This window comes from Leptopilina heterotoma, unplaced genomic scaffold (assembly GCF_015476425.1).
Source record: "Leptopilina heterotoma isolate Lh14 unplaced genomic scaffold, ASM1547642v1 Lhet_120, whole genome shotgun sequence".
In the NCBI taxonomy this organism is placed as follows: domain Eukaryota; kingdom Metazoa; phylum Arthropoda; class Insecta; order Hymenoptera; family Figitidae; genus Leptopilina; species Leptopilina heterotoma.
Window position 1 is genome coordinate 928,464 of NW_025110838.1, and position 23,926 is coordinate 952,389.

General features: G+C 23.3%; 2 protein-coding genes and 1 pseudogene across 15 annotated transcripts in view; 2 read left to right on the plus strand and 1 right to left on the minus strand.

Moving 5' to 3' along the window:
- Positions 1-14,202, minus strand: part of LOC122510693 (glutamate-gated chloride channel) — a 157,211-nt gene extending 143,009 nt beyond the window's left edge. For all 14 annotated transcript variants that reach the window (XM_043625623.1, XM_043625615.1, XM_043625606.1 and 11 more), the window contains exon 1: positions 13,968-14,202. The gene's annotated coding sequence lies outside the window, so the exon portion shown is untranslated. The remainder of the gene's footprint in view (positions 1-13,967) is intronic.
- LOC122510556 lies at positions 334-2,638 on the plus strand (annotated as a pseudogene).
- Positions 14,203-16,577: 2,375 nt separating the features above from the next.
- Positions 16,578-23,926, plus strand: part of LOC122510527 (COMM domain-containing protein 4) — a 30,344-nt gene continuing 22,995 nt past the window's right edge. The window contains exon 1 of the mRNA XM_043625259.1: positions 16,578-16,848. The gene's annotated coding sequence lies outside the window, so the exon portion shown is untranslated. The remainder of the gene's footprint in view (positions 16,849-23,926) is intronic.

The window sequence follows — 23,926 nt, forward strand, 5'->3', positions numbered from 1 at the left end:
CAATCACTGCTGATTTCTCGGAGAAAAGGAGGAAACGATGAAGACGAAAATGAAAATTTTAATCAAATTTGAGAATTTTATCAAGAATGTATAAATTGTCTGTCAGTGATCAAACAGTGATCTATAAAGTGATGATGAGAGAAGATGAAAGGTTTTATTATTTTCACATTAATATAATTTAGTATATTAATTTAATTCACTACTATAAATTAGCACCGCAATTGACTAAAATTAAATAAACTATAAAATTAATTAAAATTGACTAAAATTTATAATAATGCTTTTTGGTGCTGAATTCAGGAGAAATCATTTATTTTATCATCATTTACAATGATGCTGGGACAAATCATCATTTTTTCCATTCTCTTTGCTCTTGTGCCAGGCAAGTTTTGTTTCTTTTAAAATTTTTATCCCAATTTGAAAAATTAACAATTTTACTCTAATATTTAATTATTAATTATTTTTAATAAAATTTTAATCAAATTCCTCGATAAATGTAATTATTATTAAATTTTTTATTAAAATTCGTCAAACGAATTCAATTATTTAAAAATTTATTGATAAAATTCTTTATGAGAATTCAATTTTAAAGAACATTCAAATATACAATAAATTATTTTTGTATTTAAAGAATTGAATTCTAGTAGAATTTTATAATAAAAATTGATTTAAAAATAAATTTCAGTTAAAAACAAATGAATTTGAAAATTCTCAAAAAACTATTTCAAAAATGATTAAAAATAATGGATTTATAGAAAACTTTTAGTTAGCACTAAAAAAGATTTAATTTTGAAGAAGTTACAAATTATTGCAGAAATTCAATTGTTTTCAAAAGTAATAAAATCCTTCGCAGAAATTTCATTATGTTAAAAAATTGTAAAATTCTTCATAGGAATTAAATTATTTTCATAAATAATAAAACTCAATGCAGAATTTCAATTATTTTTAATACAATTTTAATTAAATTTCTCGAAAAGTGTAATTATTTTAAAAAATTTTATTAATAATCGTCGAAAGAATTTAATCATTTAAAAATATATTGGTAAAATTCTTTATGAGATTTTTGAATTTTGAACATTAAGAAACATTCAATTGTTCAATAAACTATTCATGTTTGCATTTAAAATTTTAAATAATATATGAATTCTAGTAGAATTTTCTAAAATTGATTTAAAAATGAATTTCAGTTAAAATTTTAGATAATAATTGTATATTAAAAGCAATATAGCGTAAATTTTTAGAAATAATTGAATTTTGAAATTAATTTTTTTGAAAAAGAGTAATTAAATTTTTTTTATATTGTTTGAAGTTTTTATTTTCCAATATATATTTAATTGAAGAATTTACAAATAATTTAAATTTGTAAAATTGAATATTTTAAATAAATGGATTTTGAAAATTGTAGAAGAACTTTTTTGAAAATTAATTGATTTAAAGAAAAATTTTAGTGAAAAATTCTTAAAAATAATAATTGAATTGAAGTAATGAAAATAATTTTGAAGAAGTACAATATTCTTATAATATGAAATAATGATTTTATCAATTTTTCATTTTTAATTATTAGAAAACATGAAGATTTCTAGTGAAATTTTATAGAACTTTTTTAGCTGGGAGAAGAACTTTTTTTCCAAACTCTAAAAAATGATAAAAAATGAAAGTTATACAGAAACCGTATATATATATATATATATCGAAATTAATATCCCTTGGGAAAAAAAATATTCTTGTAAACAAAAACTAATGAAATTGATACAAATAATACACCATATACACAAAATAAATAAAATCATAACCAATATTCATTTTTCTATAAATTCAAATATTATTTACTAACAATTATTTTCCCTTTTTTTTATTCAATTGCAAAAAAAAAAAAAAAACAGGAAACACAATATCACGATCGGAAAAAATTGGAATCAATCCCTTCACTCCAAATGGACGAATAGTGGGTGGCGAGCCAATAACCATAGAAAAAGTTCCCCATCAGGTTGCACTGGAATCCAGTGGCTTTAGTTTTTGTGGCGGTAGCATTATTTCCAATAAATGGATATTGACAGCCGGTCATTGTGTCGCTACTACAAGAAATTTACTGACAAATTCGTGCCGGTACAAATCAATTAAATTCAGGTGGCACTGTACATTCTGTTCGGCGAGTAATAAGTCACGAAAATTACAAGAGAAATAAATTTCACATACCTGAGAATGATATTGGTCTACTGGAATTAATAACGCCTATGGTATTTGATGCAAAACAAAGGGCAAAAATCTATTGTTGGTGCAATATCGGAAGTTACAGGCTGAGGGAGAACACAACAAACTGGTACTAGATCACTTCTTCTTCAACATGTTAAAGTGCCTATTGTCTGGAAAGAATCGTGTAATAGTGAAAAAAAAATAAATAAATAAAAAAAAATATTATAAGAAAATTGGAGGACTACCACAGGAGCAAAAATGCGCCGCAATCGCAGAAGGTGGAAAAGATGCGTATCAAGGTGATTCTGGTGGTCCATTGACGATTGGTGGAAGGCTAGCTGGAATTGTTTCGTGGGGCAATGGTTGTGCTGTGAAGGGAAATCATGGCGTTTACACGGAAATTGCGAGTTATCACAATTGGATTACTAAACACACCAGACTTTAAATTTTTGATCTCATTATTTTTAAGTTTTATTTATTTAGGAGAGAAGAACAAAAAGTCTGACTAAAACTGACCTATACTACTGATTATTAAATGAGATTCTGTTTGGCCATAACTGACTCTTACTACTGAATTTAAAACTAAAAACTAAAAACTACTAAAATTAAAACTTGGGACGGTTCTTTAAAATTTGACTGTTCTGAACTGACTGTAACTAAACTGACTTATTTAAAATTAAAGGAATTGAAATTCATTCATTAAACCGTCATTTATTTGAACTACTGAAACCAAAATGTCTGACACATACTGACATTTACTACTGACTTAAAAATTTCGAAAAATCAATTTAAAAATGCCTGATCAAAATTGATTTTTTTGATGTTTCAAGAAATTGTAAAATCGAAATTAATATGTCTGACTAAAACTGACTTTTACTACTGGACTAATAATTACATTATTCTTAATAATGTAAGAAGTACTGACTTGCAGTACTACTTTACTATTATAATTAGGTACCTACATTATTTCTAATTAATCTGTCTGATTAAAATAGATTTTTACTACTTGTAGTAAAATAATGTTAAAACTTCGTACGTCTAAAATTTACTACTACTCTTAAAACTGAATTGATTCTATTTATAAAATTAAATGTAAATTATATAAAATTACATAAAATGATGTAAAATTTTTAAATTTGTATAAAATTATCTTCAAATTTTCATTATCATTACGTCTACTGTATTTATTTATTGTTGTGGCTAAATAGAAAATAAAGGTTTCTGATATATTTAGAGTTTAAAAATATTTAAATCGTCTTTTGCTTAATTTTTTATTTTTAAACATTTTTCTGGTTCAAAAGGGTCCTTGCATTTCTGCTAAATTTTTATTACAAAACTGTCATATTATTAATATTGTTATTTTATTCTTAAATTTTTGTTCAATTTGCGACATAGTGACATTTGCGACATTTGCGACAAACAGTGGAAACAATGAGGTAACAATTGTGTAACAACAGTTAAAGAACCAAGTGACATTTATTCTATAACTGTAATTGTTACTTATAAATTTAAGGATTAAAATATTTACGTCACAATTATGCAAAAACAGAGGGAAAATAATGTAACCTTTAAATATATTTTTTGTAAGATTTACGAAATATTTACAGAACAAGCATGTAAGGAGAAAAAAAAGTAAAAAAGTAAAGAAAAAATGAAGGTAGAAAACAAAGTAATTTTTGCGTTATATAACAGTTGGGTAACAATCGAAGAAAGTATTTAAGTTACAAATTTACAATTTCTTCTTTAAACAGTAAATTGAAAATTTATCCAATATCATTTTTTTTACATATCATAAAAGCAATCATAAAAGACAAAAATAAAAAATATATAAATATGAAGAAAATAAAAATATAAATAATAAAAATAATGATAAATAATAATAAATCTTGTTTATGAACCCGTGTTAGCTTGAAATAGGTACATAAAAGTGAAAGAATAACAATAAATTGAAATAAACAGCGAAAAATAAATAAAAATTAAAGTAACAATAGAAATGAAAATAAAATAAAAACAGTAAATAAAAAATTATAAACACATAAATAACAATGAAAACAATGAAAATTAAAAAATAAAATCAACAAAAACAGTAAAAAAAACAAAAACGACAAATAAAAAATATGAAAATAAATAAAGTTAAATAATTAAAAACAAAAACTAGAAAAAAAATTGATATACCTTCAAGTAAATAAAAAAAAATGTGAAAAAATCATATTTTCAGTAAATAATAAAAAGAATTTTTCCAAGGAAAACGCATTTTGAAAGCAAAAAGGGAAAAAAAATTGTTACAAAAATGCACTTCTTGGGTGAGTTTGTTTTACATTTGTCTTGATAGTGAAAAAGCATAGTGCCAGAATGATTCAGGAGAATCCTTTGCAATTAATGTCAGACTTGCTAGAATTCTTTCGTAAAAGTAATGGCTGTGCAAAACTTGGTTACCTCAGGTGCTACACAAGAAAATTGCTACATTTAGGGAATATGGATCAAAAAAAGATAAGAAAGCAAAGGAGAAGTTTATTATTTCGTATAAGAGAAAAACTTTTTATATAATAAAAGATAAAAATAAATATAAAACGAAAATATAACATTAAATTAAAGTTTTTAATTAAATTCTATATTTTACTTTTCAAAAAGTTCAATAAAAATATTTATAAAATAAATAAATAAATTTTCAATAAAAAATTCACAAAATTAAAAATTTTAATTTACTATTATTATTTGTCATTATTTAATAATAATTTACTTATTATTATTAATTTCAATTTTGATAATTACACGTATAAAAAATTTTAAATCGTTTTTTTGTTTTTCACAACTAAAAAAAATTGTTAAACAATTTTCTTTTCTTTTTTGCTTATTTAAAACAAAAAAATAGGTTTTAAAAAAAAATTTTTTTTCTCTTTCTGATAAATAAAACCAGACATCAAACCATATAAAAATAAAATGTCAAGTACAAAAAAGAAAACAAGTGTAACCTGATAAATGCTTCTATGAGATTACTAATACAGATAAAAGTAAAGGTCACGAATCATGGTCAGCAACCGAAAGAACACCTTGAATCGATAAAAATTTACATTTATATATATATATATATATATATATATATATATATATATATATATATATATATATATGTGTGTGTATACATATATATTTCTTTTCAATCTTTAAATTTACCTTTTTATTAATATAAAAAATATTACGAAAAATTTAAATTTTAAAAAATAGTTTGAAAAAGAAACAGAAAATTTTTAAAAGTTTAATAAAAAAATAAAGTTTAGAATCACATTTGGCATTAATATTTAAATAAATTTAGTGATAAAATTGTTTTAGAAAAAAATATTCTTATCTTTACATATTTTATTTTTAGAAATATTGGTGAATTTTTATAATTTCGATGTAATTTAAATATAAAATTTTGCGAATGCGGCCCTGGTCCGGGATTAAACTAACTAGTTTATCTCAATACAGACATACAATTAGTCATTGATTAGTGTGAATCGCCCGTACCACTGTCAAATGTCCCAAAGTTGCTTGCCAAGGTTTTACCGAAACTATTGGACTTCTGTAGCTTCTGTAATTTGTCTGCGGAAAAATAAAACTCTTGTAAAGAATAATCTTTCCCGGCAGACTTTTTTTTTTAAATTGTCGATTTGAAACTTTTTTGTGACACGAATTCGTTTACAAAACATTATTATTTAAATTTATTTATTATTTCTTTTTTTTGTATTTTATCTATTTCTTTCTTTTTTTTTCTTTCCTTTTATTTATTTTATTCTTTATTTATTACATAAACATTTAATTATTTTATTTTTATTGTTCTCACTAACTTATTTATTGAGATTAATATTTAAAATTTTAAATGAATTCTATTTTTTATTTTATATTTTTATTATTAAAAAAAAAAAATTTTTTTAAAAAGAAAAACTAAAGCAAATTTTGCAGAGTTGTATTTGTCAAAAAAAAAAAAAAAAATTCAAATTGTATGGAAAATTATTCTAAATAGAGAATTATTTATATTTATTTACATCAAAAAGAAGTAAATTAGTTGGAAAAAAAAAATTCGCAAAAGTCTTTGAATTTTTCATTTCTTTTAGCTTTATAGTTACAGTCCTGACTTTAGCCCATGATTGCAGTATGGAATTTTGCCAAAAAGTTTTTAAGATCGTTTTGGCTATTGAGGAATTTCGAGAAATTGTAATATTAAAGCCTTTCCGCTAATATGATTAGAGAGAATATTTATTATATATTCAAGATCATTTTTCCAATTTACAGTTCTAAGTATACAAAGTTTTACGTGCGTTAGAGTAAAAAAAAACTTTTCTAACATGACAACCTTGTCACTAAAAAACTTATATTTTCCCACGCTATTACACTTTGTACTCATTTCTTTCAATACAAAGTAGAATAATTTCTGTAAAAAATAATAATAGTAATAATAGTAATTAAATAAAAAATCATTTTTATTTTTATTTCAAAGTGGAATTCTTTGTGAAGTTGCACTTATATTTTTTTTAAGAAAAACAAAAATTTTCGATTTGACTATCTCTCGATTTCTTCGTTTTTTTTCGTTCATTAAATTAAAAATCATTATATTAAAAAAAAAATCAATCGTGAATGATAAATAATGCCAACTGATTGAATTTTATATTCACTTTTCCAGAGTCTTTATTCATAATAATGACGTGTACGAAGTGAATAATGAAAAAAAATATGAAGAAGAGCCAGCTTCATTCATGCAACTATAATAAGGAAAAATCTATGAATTATTTTTAACATTGGCGACTGATGCAGAAATTATAACGATCGATGTTTGACAATATTCGGGTCAGTCAATTTATGATAATAAACAAAAAAAAATTTAATTTTTAATATAAAAAATGATTAATAAAAAACATAATAAGCAGAAAGTAAAATTTAAATTCGTCTTACTTTTAAAAGTAGGTACAACAAGGATAATTAATAGTAAAGTTGATTGAAAATATTTTTAAAGTATCAATAGTAAAAGTACAAGTAGTAAAAAAAATGAAAATAGAAAATAAAAATAAAAAAAAAATCCAAAAAAGAGAGAAAAAGTCCAAAAATTTGCAGGGTAAATTCTTCAATAGGTAAATTACTATAAACACCTACATTCTATATAAAACTTGAACACGATATTGACAAGTTTATGTAAACTTTTCCTATTATAGGTCGTTATACTTTGAAAACAAACATAGCGATACAACTTTATAATTTATAATGGATAATGCTATAACGTTTATCGTGAAAAAAAGTCTCAGTAGGTAATTTACATTCTTAATTAATTAACCGTGTGATAATTTGCGGTTTAATAATACACAGGAGGAGTGAATAGCACACATTTATAAAATCAATAGTGATTTATAATAAATTAAATGTTTATGAATATTTAATGCTCAATGCAGAGCTTTTTTTCTATATATATGTAAACACTTCTGAAAATAGTGTGTGCGCGTATATAGATATAGACAGTCGGTATAATAAGCTGTATATATAAAGACTATTGTAAATACAAATATGCACAGAAAATGTCTCCTTGAAAATATTATTCTTTTTTTCAAACTAGGAGAAACCTTATATTCAACGATCTCATTAAATTTATTGAGTACGTGATATAGGAACACTGAAAATTCTGTGCAGAATTTAAAATCTTTATGGTAAATATTAAATAATAAATAACAATAAATAATCCAATAATCAACAAATACAATAATTAAAAAAAATACTTTAACAAATAAACATTAACAATTAACAAATAAACAATTTATAAAAATGAATAATGAACAGAACTAAATGACAAATTTGAGGGAAAATACTTTTGAAAAAATACATCAACAATAAAAAAGCAATAAAAAATTGAACATTAAATAAATAATTAATAAATAAAATAAATAACGGAAGTAAAAATCAAATTTAATAAAAATATCTTCTAATTTTTGAATATGAAAAATATGATTGAAAAAATTAGGAAAAAACAAATTTTTTTTAAATGTCCGATATTTTTCTACTTAATATTTTTCGATTAAATCGGATTAAATGGATAATTAAAAAGAATTTATCTCGGAAAATTAGAAAAGAACTTATTTTTACGTTAATTTTACGATTCAGTGAAAATTTTCATCATCATCATCATCAATTTTTTTTTTTTAAATTATTCATTAAAAGGAAATTTATTTCAAAGAGATGAAAATATACTCTTGTAATTTTTTTTTTTTTTTTTTTTTTTTTTGAAATGTGGATACTTTTAAACGTTCAATTAAAATGTTCAAAATGAAAGAGAAAAGGGAGAGAGAAAGGGAGAGAAAAAAAAATTGTTCATTAATTCTCGTAGATTGGATAGCTCTATTTTAAAACTCTGGACGCAAAATCTGTGTGAAGAGGTATTTTTCAAGTGCTTCATGAAACAATGAAGCACTCATAAATTCTTAAAGATAAATAATTTTTAGAATTATATTCAATTTTTCATACTGTTTTTTATTTTAATGAAAAAAGAAAATGAATACAAAAAAAAAATATATGTATTTTTTTTATTTTCTATTTTTACTTCTATAAAAATTTTTTTATTTAATTTTGTTTAATTTAATTCAAACAATCATCAAAAATACTAATTATAAATTACAAAAAATTTCTGCAAAATTAACGTAAAAATTTATTCCGAGTGTCAAAATTAATATTAGACATGAATTTTTATACAAATTTTTAATTATTATTACAATTCAATAAAACAAAGGACACAGTTCGTTTTTAAGTAAATAAATAAAAATTATTTTTTTACACTAATAATTACAAGTAAAAAAAAAAAATTTTTGCACAAATTATATTTTTTCCCATTGTAAACTTTTTCTTTTTTGCGAAATAATTCTTAAATTATATATACAGTTGGTATAATTTAATGTTGTCAAAAAAATAATGAATTATGACAACTAAATTGAATATTTAAATTGTATATATGTATATATTAATCGTAATTGTAATTAGATGAATTAAGTGATTTTTCTTGACCTTGACATTTTACAAGTCACAATTGAATGCAATTACACTAAATTTGCAAGGTTATTTTGTCCAGCAACAAATGAGGTTTAGGCTTTTTAAGCGGCTTTTCAAAACATAATCGCAATTGCTATCGAATAATTAATTGTAATGTAGGCGCATGTCATCGCTAATTACCAAACTGATAACATCGTTTTCACGCTGCTGAAAGGCGATTCACTATTAAATCCTTTCACAAACGACATTGATCCAGAACGAGAAAACATAAATTTCTATTAAATATTTCAATTAATTTTCAATAGTATTATTATAAATAACAGTAACAATAATAACAATAACAGTAGTAATAATAATAATAATAATAATAATAATAATAATAATAATAATAATAATAATAATAATAATAATAATAATAATAATAGTAACAGTAATAATAATAATAGTAATAATAATATTTAAATCTAAAATAATAATATTTTATTTTATCTATTTTGATAAGAAATAATTTCCCTACCAAAGAAAACTGTTATTTTACAACTAGAGAGAGAAATTTATTTTTAAGTATTGGTAAAGTTAGATCGTATAGTGGAGGATAAACATTACATTTTAAATTGGAAAAAGTAGTTTTACAACCAAATTGTATTCTTCGCTGTGTAATAAAGTTGAATTGTCAAGAGAGGTAAAATTTCTAATTTAGCAGATAAAGTCGTCACATTTACTGTTCAAAGTATTTTCCCCTCCCCCAACACTTGTTTCATATGTACTAAATTTTATCATTTTAATCCTGAATTTTTTTGCATTTTTTTTGCATTTTTTTTTTTTTTTTTGTAAAATACCTCATCTGATGCTAAAATAAGAAAATAAACAATGTACCCGAACAAGAAAAAAAAATTACATATATAATAGAAAATTTAGTAGTGAAATTATTTTTCCCTGAACAGACACATTATTATAGGCAACATGCTTTGCATATAATTTAAAAGTTAAAAAAAAAATGTTTATACGATGTGGGTTGATAAAACAATATAGAAGATGAAATTAATATCACGTACGAGGTAACATATTGTGACCTTAAAAGGGCATAATTAATTTTCAGTGAAATGAAATATGCGGAGTTGAAAAAATTTTATCCAATTTTGAATATTTTTTATTTTCCGATCTTTTTTTTTAATAATTGTGAAAAAATAATGATAATAAGGGATTAGTTAATACATATTTAAATTTTTGAATCAATTTGGCTTAAATTATGTAGAGAAAATAATTCAATTATTAATAATAATAATAATAATAATAAATTAATAATTTGCCAATAAAAATAATAATTCCTTCTTTAAAAACACTTTCGTCCTTAGATAATTCTAACTTTATTTTCAAGCGCTTATATTAAAAAAGTGGATTTAATGGAAAATTTTTTAAAACTTTGCCATCATGGGGATTAACGTCGTATATAATGGATGTGACAGTTATGAATAGTCTAATTACTAAATTTCTAAAACTTTGGTAACTTGTTCGAAGATAAGGAACAGTTCATGAATACCGGATATAAAGTCGATTAACCGAACCGCTGAATGAGTTTTATCTGCTCGCATACCATTTTTAATCTAACCCTTTAATTTCCTAAAAACGAATTTTATATCAACACTAAAAATCTAATTTCGATAATTAATTTGTCAAACAAAAAAAAACAAAAAAAAATCAATAAGAAAAATTTGTTCATGATACAAAAAAAATTTCTTCATGAAAGTCAATTCAATTAATTTATATATCAAATCAATAACAAAATAATAAATATAATTGATAATATGAATAAAAAATTAATAATCACAACAACCAACAACTATTATAATAAAAAAAAATTATTTCTAAATTTAAATTAGTAAAAATGTTTACTAATTTGAATTTTGGTAACTGACTTTTTGCTTTCGACGTAGTAAATTTTACTACAAAATAGTAATTTCTACTATTTTATTAGTAAAGAAATAAATTATTTATTTTTAAGTGTTATAAAAATATATTATTACTAAATAACAAATTTTTCTAATAGTAATTTGTACTAATTTATTAGTAAAATTTACTAATTCAAAAGCAAAAAGCAAACTAATTGAAAATAAATATAGATGCGTAATAATAATAATAATAATAATAATAATAATAATAATAATAATAATAATAATAATAATAATAATAATAATAATAATAATAATAATAATAATAATAATACCAAAAATGGAATAATAATAAATATAATGGATAATAAAAATAGTAATAATATTAAATTTTGTTAACAATACAAATAATAATAGTAATAAATAGCCATATACTTTTCAGAATAATAATAATTGACAATAATAAAAATATATTTTAGCTGAAAAATTAATTCAAATTCAGTAATTTTCATTATTTTCACAATGCGAAAAAGGAATTTCGTATTCCCTGGAAGGAGGGTGGTAAAACTATTGACCAAAGAGCGGAAAACCTCCTAATTCTATTCACTGTATAGTTGTCTCATGAATGTCTCGTTGTGTGAGGACAAAACCCTCTCGAGAATTAGGAGATATATATATATATAAATAAATATTTCAGTATAAACTAATAATAAAACCTCAGGAATCATGAATAATTTTCAATTCTCTCACACACACACACATACAGAGAAATATGAGTGACGAAGAAAATTAAGAAAAATAAATATTAAATAAAAAAGGAATTTTTTAAATAAATAATTAATAGAATAAATTAAATATATTTATTGTTCATAGTAATAAAACATAAATATTGTTAGTAAAAAGTTTTCGAATTTATAGTAATGAATAAATTGTTTTAGAAGCAAAAATTCTTGAATAGATTAAAAAAATTTATCGAGAATTAAAATATCCAAATGTAGGTACTTTGGTATATTAAACATTATCCCAAATAACATTGTGCTTTTAAGCCATTAGTTGAAAAATGAAAATTTTGCCTTTTTTCTGTTCATTCTTTTTTTTAAACATATATATATAATGTATAATAATAAATTCATTTTTGTAATGTGTTTTACTAAAAACTAGGTTACGATCTTCAACTAGAATTAGCATATATTAAAGAAAATGTACACTTGGCACAATTTTAAAACTGTTTCGAATATTTTATGTATGTCTTTTTCGTGGAACATATGAGGAAATAAATGTTAAACTTCATAATTTTCATCTACATTGCGAGATTAAAAATACATGATAAATATTTTAAAGAAATATGAATTTGAAAAAAAAATTCTCATTTTTTGTAATTGTTATTGACGCACCAGCAAAGGAGAAAATAACCCCTACAGAATAAATTATATAAATATTAATATATATTGAATAAATTATATTAAAAATTGAAAAATTGGTAAAAATTGTACACAATTTATTCACGTATTAAAATGGGAGGGAAATTTAATTTGTTTTGTTCATTTCTGGTATATTTTGCGTCTTTAAATTATTATCAAAGATAGTTTATGAATAATAATTAATCTTTATGCAAGTTGTATAATGAATTTCTATAAATAGACAATGGTTTTTGTTATATATAAACATAGTATATAATATTTGATGTCAAGGAAACAATTTTACGCATGCACGACCAATTTCAAAATAAATATGAAAAAAAAACACTGTCAAACTTTAGAAAAAAGTTTTTTACTAAAAACTACAATTTTCTCATTTTTGAAAAAAAAAATTCTATTTCGGAAAATTTTATTTACACTTCAGTGATTTTGTGTCACTGGTCGAAATTCGAAAAGAATGCAAAGAAACAGGTAGGAAATTAATTTAATAATTTAAAGTTACACGGAGAGAAAATATATTACATATATTATTATATATTTTGTAAAAGTATTTACAATTTGGGGAAAAAGTGCAACAAACCGAAATTTTGACATAGAAAATACTAAACAGTGAAAAAAATAATATGAAATTTAGTGAATTTAAAATTCTTGATATTTGATATAATTGTTCTAAATTTTATATTATTCCTTTCACTGTTTAGTATTTTTTATATCAAAATTTCGCTTTGTCGCATTTTTCCCCCAAATTGTGAAATACTTTTACAAAATTTAATATAATTTTCCTTCCATGTACTTTTAAGTTTCTCAAGTAGATTGAAATAAGTGGAAATTAATTTCTCTCGGTTTATTTTCTATATTTATTGAGACGGCATTTTCTCGTTATTAATAAGTTTCGATTGTTCTGAATATGCAGAATAATTCAATTGTCTCGGAAAACAGTAGTAATTTATCGAATTTCACTGCGAAAATTGAGTAAATTTGGAACAGTGACTTTAACGAGATTGAACTAAATTATGAAAGTCGAGCTTTCAGGTGTGGTTCAACTTTTTTTTTTTCTTTTAAGGTTGGTCGATGCCGATCTCTTTGCTATTAATTTTCTTCTTCAAATGGGAAAATTAATTTTCAATACTATTTTCAAAAAAAAAATTATTTTTGAAATCAAAGAAAACTTTTTGAATTAAAAGAAAAGAAAATAGGAAAAAATATGTTTCTGCAAAGAAAAAAAATTATTTTACAATTTTTAATTTATTTTTTAAAAACTAAAACCGTAAATTTGGAAAATTTAACAAAAAAAAAAAACACTAAAAACAAAGGAAAATAGAAAAAAAGATGGCACATAGCCGGATTTGAATTTTTAGACACAATGCCATTGTCGCAATTATATGCCGAAATAATTTCAAGTGTTTAGCTCAAGGAGAGTTTGGCAGGCAATCAAAGAAGGAAAATATATACTAATGAAACTTACAGAATTTGTCGACAGCCACAATACGAGAAAACAATACGAAATAACAGTAATAACAATAACAATAACAAAAAAAAAATTATTTATAAAAAAAGAAAGTTAATGAAAAAAGTCACTGAATATTTTTTTGAAAATAAAAAATTGAGGTGAAAAATAAAAATTAACAATCACTATTTTTTTTCAGGGGGAGGGGAGGGAACCCGCCTCGAGAAACTATTTAATATACACTGTGTGAAAACGTTCGCGGCGAGCATAACACTGAGGGTTGTTTCTTCCCGAAGCACTACACCACTGCCACCCTCCGTCGAACAAAGTCACTATTCGAAAGCTCAATTTATTATTTTTTTTTTAATATCTTTTTTCCTAATGAAGAAAGATATTTGAATTTTTCAAATTTAAATGGAAGGTATTTTTTAGAAAAACGTTTACATTAATGTAAATATTATATTAAAGATACAATTTATCATAGTTAAGGGAATAAATAGAGTAATAGATAATTTATTATACTAAAATTACTTTTTTATCGCTTTTGGTTATAAAATTTAAAAAAAAAATCATAAAAAAAGTTTAGAAAGATTTATAATCTAGAAAAAAATATTAATCAGTAAATATAAATAATTACAGTAGAAATTTAAATTTCTCGAGTGGAACTTGTATCTCTTTGTTCTCTTTAAAGTTTAAAATAGAAGTTTTTTATAAATAACCTGATAAAAACTAGGAAAACTAGATAGACCCCTGCTTAAGCCCTATTACTCCAAGAAAAGGAAGAAATTGTAGAAAATGCATAATTTACAAAAAATATTGGATTTACGTACTGAAAATTTAAAACTAGAAAAACTAGTTTGGCCCCTGCTGGAACCTTATTATAAAACTAAGAAAGCCTTTGCTAGAAATTAGAAAAAGTATTTTATTCCTTACTAAATCCTTACTAAATTTAAAAGTCCTTATTAAATTTATTACTTATAAATAAAAATAAAAAGAAATTATTTCAAAGTACCATTGAATTGTTTAATAAATAAATTAAATTAGAAAAAAAACAATACGATTAGACTGCTTGCATTCCTAAACTAGGAAAACTTGGTAGGCCCTTGTCAAAATTATTTTAAATGATAAATAAAATTAATTTATACAAAATAGGAAGTATTACAAAATGGGAGCTATTACAGAATAGAAATGATTACGAAATACTAATCTTTTGAAATAATTGGATTAAAAAACATCTATTTGTGAAACGAGAAGAACTAGTTGAGACCTAGCTAGAGCCCAATGTCATCTGCATTAAAATAAGAATTTACATAATGGGAATTATTTCAAAATATTCAATTTTCTAAACTAAAGAAAATTAAATTAATAAATTAACTAAAAACTAAAAAGATTTAAAATTAGAAAAACTATTTTGGCCCCTGATAAAGCCCTATTTCATGTATAACAAAATAGAATTTTACAAAATAGAATTTCACAAAATAGAATTCAATAAAATGGATAAATTTAATAAATTAGCTTAATAATTTTTTAAACTAGAAAAACTACCTTCGCCCTTGCTGAAGCCCTATTTCAGCAAATTTTTTTTTTTGGAAAAATAGGAAAATTACAAAACAGTCATTATTAGAAAATAGTGAAACCACAAAACGATTGGATTAAAAATTAAAATACTTGCATTTTGGATTTTCAAAGATTTATAACAATATTAAAAAAATAATATAATATAATCAATGAATTTATCACTTGGTTAAAAATTAATACGAAACAAGATGTAAAAATATCAATCCTCTGATTAAAAAAATTTATTTTTACGCGCATTTCTTTTAGTGATATTTATAAATAATGCAAAAATTAATAAAAATCATAATAACTTTTCCAAATTGAGAAATAATAAAGAAAATTTCTTTGTATCACAATTTTAATCGGAAATTATTAAATAATAATTACTATCAGAAATTGATATAATTAATTTTATTACCATTCTCCTTTTTTATTCATTTATTATAAATATAAAATAAATAAATTATAATCAATTGAATAATTTTCTGTTCATATAACATTGTTATGAAATAATTAATAATAACGATCGTCATTGTTAATTTTATTGTTATCAATTTTTTACTCATTTATTAAATTAATTTAACTTCTTTTATTTATTTAAATATTCATGTACTTAAAGTGTACAATTTAAAGAAATAAATTGTTAATTAATTTTTTTATAGTTAATTTCTTTTTTATTTACTTAATTATTTTAATTACTTGAATCATTAGTATGGCCGAAGAGTATTGTTTTTAATTATTATCAGGAATTAAAATATTAACTGTAGGTATGTTTTCTATTATTTTTTATTTATTTATTTTATTCACTGTTAATTAATAATAATTTCCTATTTGTTAAAGATTAAAAATTTTTTTAATTTTTAAATTTTTTGAACAATTTTGCAATGATTTCTACAATTTCTTCTAAAGGTATTTATTGGTTTTTCTACAATACCCAAGGAAGGTACGACCAACAAGTTTTCTTCAATTTCTACAAAAGGTAACAAGCTAGAATTATGAGGAATTTCTACAATACCCAGTGGAGATAATTTAGTGGTTACTAAGAATTTGGGCTGAAGTACTACAGATGTCTTCTGTAAGAACCTAACCTATTCGGATGTTTTTAAAATTTTCCAAAAGGAAATAAGAATTTATCACTAAAAAATCGTGACAAATTGCAAATTAATTAACAAAAAAAATATATATATATCAAAACATTATAAAACTTCTTTGTGCCATAGTCAGTGTGAAATCAATATAGCTTTAGTGTGAAGACTAGTGTTAAGTTACCAAATGCAGAAGTTATTTTGAGTTATTTTATAAACTTTATTATAAATCTAATAAACAAATCTAAATTTTTTAGGTAAGTGGGTCCAATTTTTGTAATTAAGTTCTTTTTTTAAATATTAGTTTCGAAGACGCTTTTTATTGTAGCTTCAAAATTAACTTCAGTAGTTAATCAAAAACTTATTGTTTATTAAAAAAAAAAAAATGGAAAAATAATAAAATTATCACACAATATGTAAAGTTTATCGTGTGTGCATTTCTCTTCTTTTGTACTTAAAATAAAAAATTATTTCTTTCTTTTAAAAACATTTTGTAACTAAAACGACAAATGATTGCAGAGTGTCAACACAAATGCTCAGCACACTTAACAAACAAATAAACAATTTTTTGTACTGATAATTAAAAATTTACGTTTTTATTTCGATATTTACATCGTACATATTTATTTATCTCTGTAAATAAAAAAGTTAATGTATAAAAAAATTAATATACTATAAAAACGTTAATGTTTAAAAAAGTTAATTTACTGAAAAATTAATATGCAAAAAATTAATATCTAAAGAAATTAGTATCTAAAAAAATTAATATCTGAAGAAATTAATATTTAACAAAATATATAACAAAAATCGATAGAGAGAAAAATTATTTATTCAAGAAGAATAAATCTAGAAATAAATTAAATGACAAATTAAGACAATTAACTTTTAGCAATATTAAACAAAATATTTTTTATTACGTGTTCCAATCTTTCGGTACAAAATCCTTTAAGCCATTAGCAATCAATTCATACCTATAATGAGCCAATAATATCTGATAATACGAATTATAACTCAAATCAATATTATAATTTTTATTAAATTCATCAATTCTTTCGATATCAAACTTATTGACATCCATTAAATCATTAGCATCACGTAAACCAACATTTGTAAAAATAAACGTATTATTAGCCGCCTCATTAACATAATCCGGAAAGTACATCTGCAACCGATTCGGTTCTCGATGATAAATATTTATCTGATCATTAATCTCAAATTTATGCACAACATTCACGAGTTTCTTCTGTTGCTTTTCTGCCGAACCATAAAAATCGTATCCAAAAATTTCACAACCATTTCTAACCAAAGATATTCGAAAATAGAGTTCTTTGGCGAAAAACAAGTGAATTTCGTTCGTTAATTGTACGATTGTTATTGTCATCTCTCTATAGTTTATGAATGTTTGCAGAAATACACGATCTTCAATACCTTGTGCATCAAAGTGATAGTAGATGATCGGTAGGGAATTTTTCTTAATTTTATCCACAGTGACAATAATTTTCATTTCCTGGGCAACAACGTGGTAGTTAATGTCACTAATAAAGAGTTCATTGTTTATAATTTCGGCGAAATATACCGAATAAACGTCCATCAATAAATCGATATACATCTCATGGGCGTGAATCATGTGACAATGGTTGTTCAAGTACAAACAATAATCTGTCAAATCAATCGGTGCTTCAATCATAATTTCCACTTGGATGTATTTTTTCCTTAATTTCGTCATCAACATCAGTGGTGAATACTCCCTTAAATCACGTTCTCGACTCTTTTGTTGCATCTCTTTTGGATTCTGCCCAAAATAAATGACTGGCATTACAGCACGTCCGTTCAACAAAAGAACTTCTAAATCTGGAGTCAGCAACGGAATTCTATATTCGTTGAAATTAATCACCTTCTTTAAAAATGGTAACAAATTAACATCATGTACTTCTAGGAATACTTCCAAAATTATCGAAATTATGTTATCATAATCGCCACCATATTTGGAGGAGAAATACCTAAGGTTAAATTCACGAAAAGATCGGTCACTACCGTCGTAAGCAAACAGACTCATAAAGAAATGCAACTGTTCCTTGTACTCCCATTTGACAAATGGAATTCCTTTTTGATATTTTTCTATCGTACTGTACCAATCATTCTCACTCTCCTTCATCCAATAAACACCGATTTGATGCTTATGCTGATAGAATGCCGCAAAAATATTCGTCCAAACATCAACTGTATTGCCAAAACCAAGAACCGAACTCTTAATATCATAATAATGAGCAATCTCGTGTAATAATCCCCAACTAGCTGCTGAATTCGATTCCAAAAATTCAAAAATACCATCTGGACATACTATCCAAAATATTGAAAAATAAGCACCGTAATCACAAGTACCAACACATTTTTCCGTACGCAGAAATAAACGATACTTCTCAACTAGAACAAAAGAATAAGAATCTTCTTCGACTTCATAACGAGTGGCACCTATCAAATAATTATAGTACTTCACAATATCAATTTGATTTCTAAGTCCTGTATACAGACTATAATTTTTTGATCGTATACCCTCGATGTCTTTCCACGATAGTAGCATTTGTGTATAATCATTTTCGACAAATCCATAAGTTTTTACTGAATTGAAAAATTCCTCTTCTGCAACTTTTGAATTGTGTTGGGTTATCTCTTTCGTGTGAAAAACAGGTAAACTGGCCCAATTTGTTGTTATTATTTTCATCTCCACTTGTTTATTGTAAGAAACGGAGATCATTGGTACACAATCGTAGTTTGTTGTGAAAATTTTCTTTGAACTTATTTCGTTTGCTAGATCAATGACTAGAGAGGTTTCCTTCAATTCCGTAGGACAGAAAAAATATAAATTTTCAATTGCTTCTGTTGTGTTGATTATTAGAGTGAATGCTGAATTTTTTTTCAAAATTATTCCAAAATGTGTTTTGTAATGAAAAAGATGATTTTGAATTACGTGCTTGTTCCATGTTGGGGCAAATTTGCGTACCATTGGTTTTATTGTTCTCTGAATTTCCTGAAATAATTTTTGTTCTGGTAAAAATTGTAGTTGGGAAACAAATTTTTAAATAATAAAACAAATTGGAAATTTAAAAAAATTATTAAAAAAAAATTGAGAAACTAAAGAAAATTGAAAATAGTAAAATAGTAAAAAATAGTAAAAATGAAATTTTAAAAAAATTGAAACTAGTAATAGGTATAATAAATTCAAAAAATTAAAAAAATATAAATGGTTAAAATTTATTTATTTATAGACCACTGACACTAAATTTATTCTATTATAAATTTAATTATACTATTCGATTATTCAATTTAATTATAAATCTAATTATACTATTTAATTATAAATTCAATTCTTTTCTTTAATTATAATTACATTTTTATATTTTTAACCACTGCCACTGAATTTATTCGATTATATTTATAAATTCAATTGTACATTTAACTTATGCTATTCAAGTATAAATTCAATTACATTATTTAATTATAAGTTCAATTGCATAATTATAATTTATAATCTAGAAAATAAATAAATAGTTGAAATAATTTATTTTGTTGAAAAGGGAATAAAAATTTTATTGAAGCCACTGAATTTATTCAATTATAAGCTCAATTACACTATTTAATTTTACATTAAAGTTTTTATACTAAAAACAGTAAAAATTACATAAATTAAAAAAAATGAAAAATAGAAACAAACAAAAAATAAAAACATAAATTTTGGAAAATAAATTTTTCAGCTCTTACCACAGAATTCCATTGTTCGTGCTGCTGAAACTGAAATGAATAACAAATTGTCCAAAGAAGCAAAAAAATGCTCGAAAATATGAATAATTTCATCATTATTGCAATGATCGTTTGACCAAATTTTGAAAAATGAATCCAATTTTTTAAAATTTCTGATATTTTAATATCTTCTGTAATTAGCATAAAATTGTTTGTCTTACGTATGAGCAGCACATGCAGTTTGAAATTTTTGTTATTTTTAACAACAAGACTGAACGCAATGGAAAATATTTTTATTTCACTGTAATAACAAATTTATTTTCTTTAAAAGATCAAAAATAACCGTAAACACTTTATAAACAGAAAATAAAAGAAAAATTGAAAGAAATAAAATTTCACACAATTTTTGGGAATAATTTTCATTCTTTAAAATGCTCTTTTTAATGTTAACACTTTTCTTGTCAGTAATTTCTGGAGTAGTTTTAGAAAATTCAGTGCAATGGAATTCGAAAGTAAGAATAACTTTGTTAACTAATTTTCTTCTTTAATCCAAATAATTAAATTAATGAATGAATTAATTAATTTTTAATTAAAATAGTTAATTAATTAAATTCAATATGAAATTAAATTTGATTAAATTGAATTGAATGAAATACAATTAGTTTAAATTCAATTTAATTCTATTCAATTAAATACAATTCATTTAATGCAATTTAACTAAATTCAATTAAATGCCTGTGACTTAAATTCAATTCAATTTTAGTCAAAGAAATTAAATTAAATTCCTTAGATTTTAGTTCAATTTTATTTAATTCAATTATATGACTTTGCGTTAAATTAAATTAAATTTTAATTTGTTAAGTTGAATTTAATTAAATTAAATGCCTTTTACTTCAATTCAATTTAATTTTATTAAATTAAATGCAATTGATTAAATTTAAATCAATTTTAATAGATTAAATAAAATTAAATTCGATAAAATTGAAAATCAATTAATTGAATGTAGTATATTAAAATAACATATAATTTGAATTAATTAAATGCAATTACTTTTCATTCAAATGAATGTTATCAAATTAAATGCAATTATTTTCAATTTTATTTAATTTTTATAAAGTTAAATGCAATTAGTTTAAATTTAATCAAATCGATTATTTAGATGCAATTAATTCAAGTTCAATTTTATTTTATTCTTTAACAATGTATTCCATTAAATTGCAATTGATTTAATGCAATTAATTTTAATTCAATTCAAATCGATTAAATTTTACCCAATTAATTAAATTCATTTCAATTCGGTTATATTAAATTTCATTTAATTGAATTAAGTTTCATTACATTGAAATCGATTATATTAAATGCAATTAATTGAAATTCAGTTTATTTTGATTAAAATAGATGCCATTAATTCAATTTTAATTCATTTCAATTAAAACTGTTTTAATTTATTTGAATTGAATTCGATTCAATTCAATTCGATATAATTCGATTCAATTTTATTCAATTCGCTACAATTCAGTTGAATTAATTTAAATTTAATTCGATTAGATAGGATTATATTAATTTCAAATCAAAGGAATGTGATTAAAATAAACACAATTAATTTAAATTCAATTCAATTTGATTAAATGTTATCCAATTAATTAAATTCATTTCAATTCCGTTAAATTAAATTCCATTTAATTCAATTAAGTTTTATTGCATTTAACATTAAACCGATTAAATTAAATTAATTGAAATTCAGTTGATTTTGATTAAAATAGATGCCATTAAATTAATTTCAATTCAATTGAATTCGTTAATTAAATTTTAATTAAAATTAATTTTTAGATAACCAAACGGACTGCAAGACCTTTAGTTCGTCATTACATCGAAACAAACAAAAATCATTTTTTTCACTACAAAACACATTTCGATATGATAATTAAACAAGGTACAAAATTTACCATAACAGTAGAATCACCATCAACAATCGAAACATTCTACTTCTACTGTCTCAGCGAATCACCCATTGATGACTCCAACACAATAGATTTTTCCAACGAACAAAATTCCACAAGAACATTTACTACAATTTCTGATTGTGTACCCATGATATCAGTCTCCGACAATATTCCCCTTGTGATTACAATCGAATCAAAAAATTGGATAAAATTACCAATTTTCGACAGTGACCACGCATCCCTAACAACATCAGTAGAAATTGAATCTGATTTTTACAAAAGTGTGCAAATTTTCGGTTTTGTCGAAAATTATTACACACAAATGTTGCTCTCATTAAACGATATTAGGAGAATACGAAAAAAAAGTGTTTCCCTTTGTCGTGGTTTACAGAATCATATCGATATTGTCGAGTACTACGATTATTTGACGAATGGAGAAAAATCTCATCTAGATCGTACCATGTTGTTTATACGTTCGGAAGAAAATTCGAATTTTGTCGATCGAGAAACATATTTTAATTTACATTCAATATCCATTGTTGGGGAAATAGAAAATTTCTTAGCTCCAAAAAAGGAATCGAGCCGAATTTTACTAACCATGTTCGCCAACTTTTACAACAGAGAAGAAATTGTTGACGGTTTCGAAGAAACCTTGGACTTGTGGAATGATATTTTTGCCAAAATGTATCAATTAAAATTCAAGAATAGAGAAACTTTTTCGTCGGTCACAAATTATCGCAATGGTTCACCCTTTAAAAAATGGAATCACGAGGAAAAGTTGAATTTTCTTCTGTCAATTTTCACCTTCGATGGTACGGATACACCTCTCAGGGAATTTCAAATTCGCTATAGAAATAATTCGCCAAATTTAATTTCAACAATTTTAGAAGTGTTCCTAGACATTTACGATTTGAATTTATTACCATTTTTGAAAAAGATTATCGATTTCAAAAAATTTACGATTCCTTTACTGAAAATAGATTTGGAACTAAGACTTCTAACCGGAAGTGGTTTGATGCCTGCGATCGATTTTAATACAAAAACTTCTCAATTACAAACGAAAAGCAGAGAACGAGATTTTCGTCAAGTAACACCTTTGACTCTAGTGTCGAAAGTGAAGAAAAATTATCAAATGGTAAAATTTGTCATCGGATCACCAATTGATCTCACCGATAGGTGTTTATACTTGAACAATAAGTGCGAAACAATTGTTAAAAATTCATTAAAATTAAAATTATTAAGTAGTGTCTATTCGACGTACATTGCCGAGGAGATTGGGGGTAATTTCTACACTAGTGAAATAATGTACCACATTATCAATAAGCAAATGATAATTAATCTCAAAGTGAATAAAATAGAAAAAAACGAAGTATTCCTTCCTCTGCTATACTACAATTTTAATGCTCGCGGTATTAGTGACGAGATATTTTTACAAATATTCATAAACTACAAGGAAATGACAATAGGAATAAAACAACTGACAAATTACATTCATGATTATTTTAAAGACACTCTATATTTCTCCGTTTCCTTAGAAAGGAACCGTAGTGTAATTTTTAATTATGAATTTTTTGGTTTATCGAAAAAATCGCTTTTGAATGTTGTTCATAAATTTAGCGAGAATGATAGAATTAATATTTATCATCGTGAACCG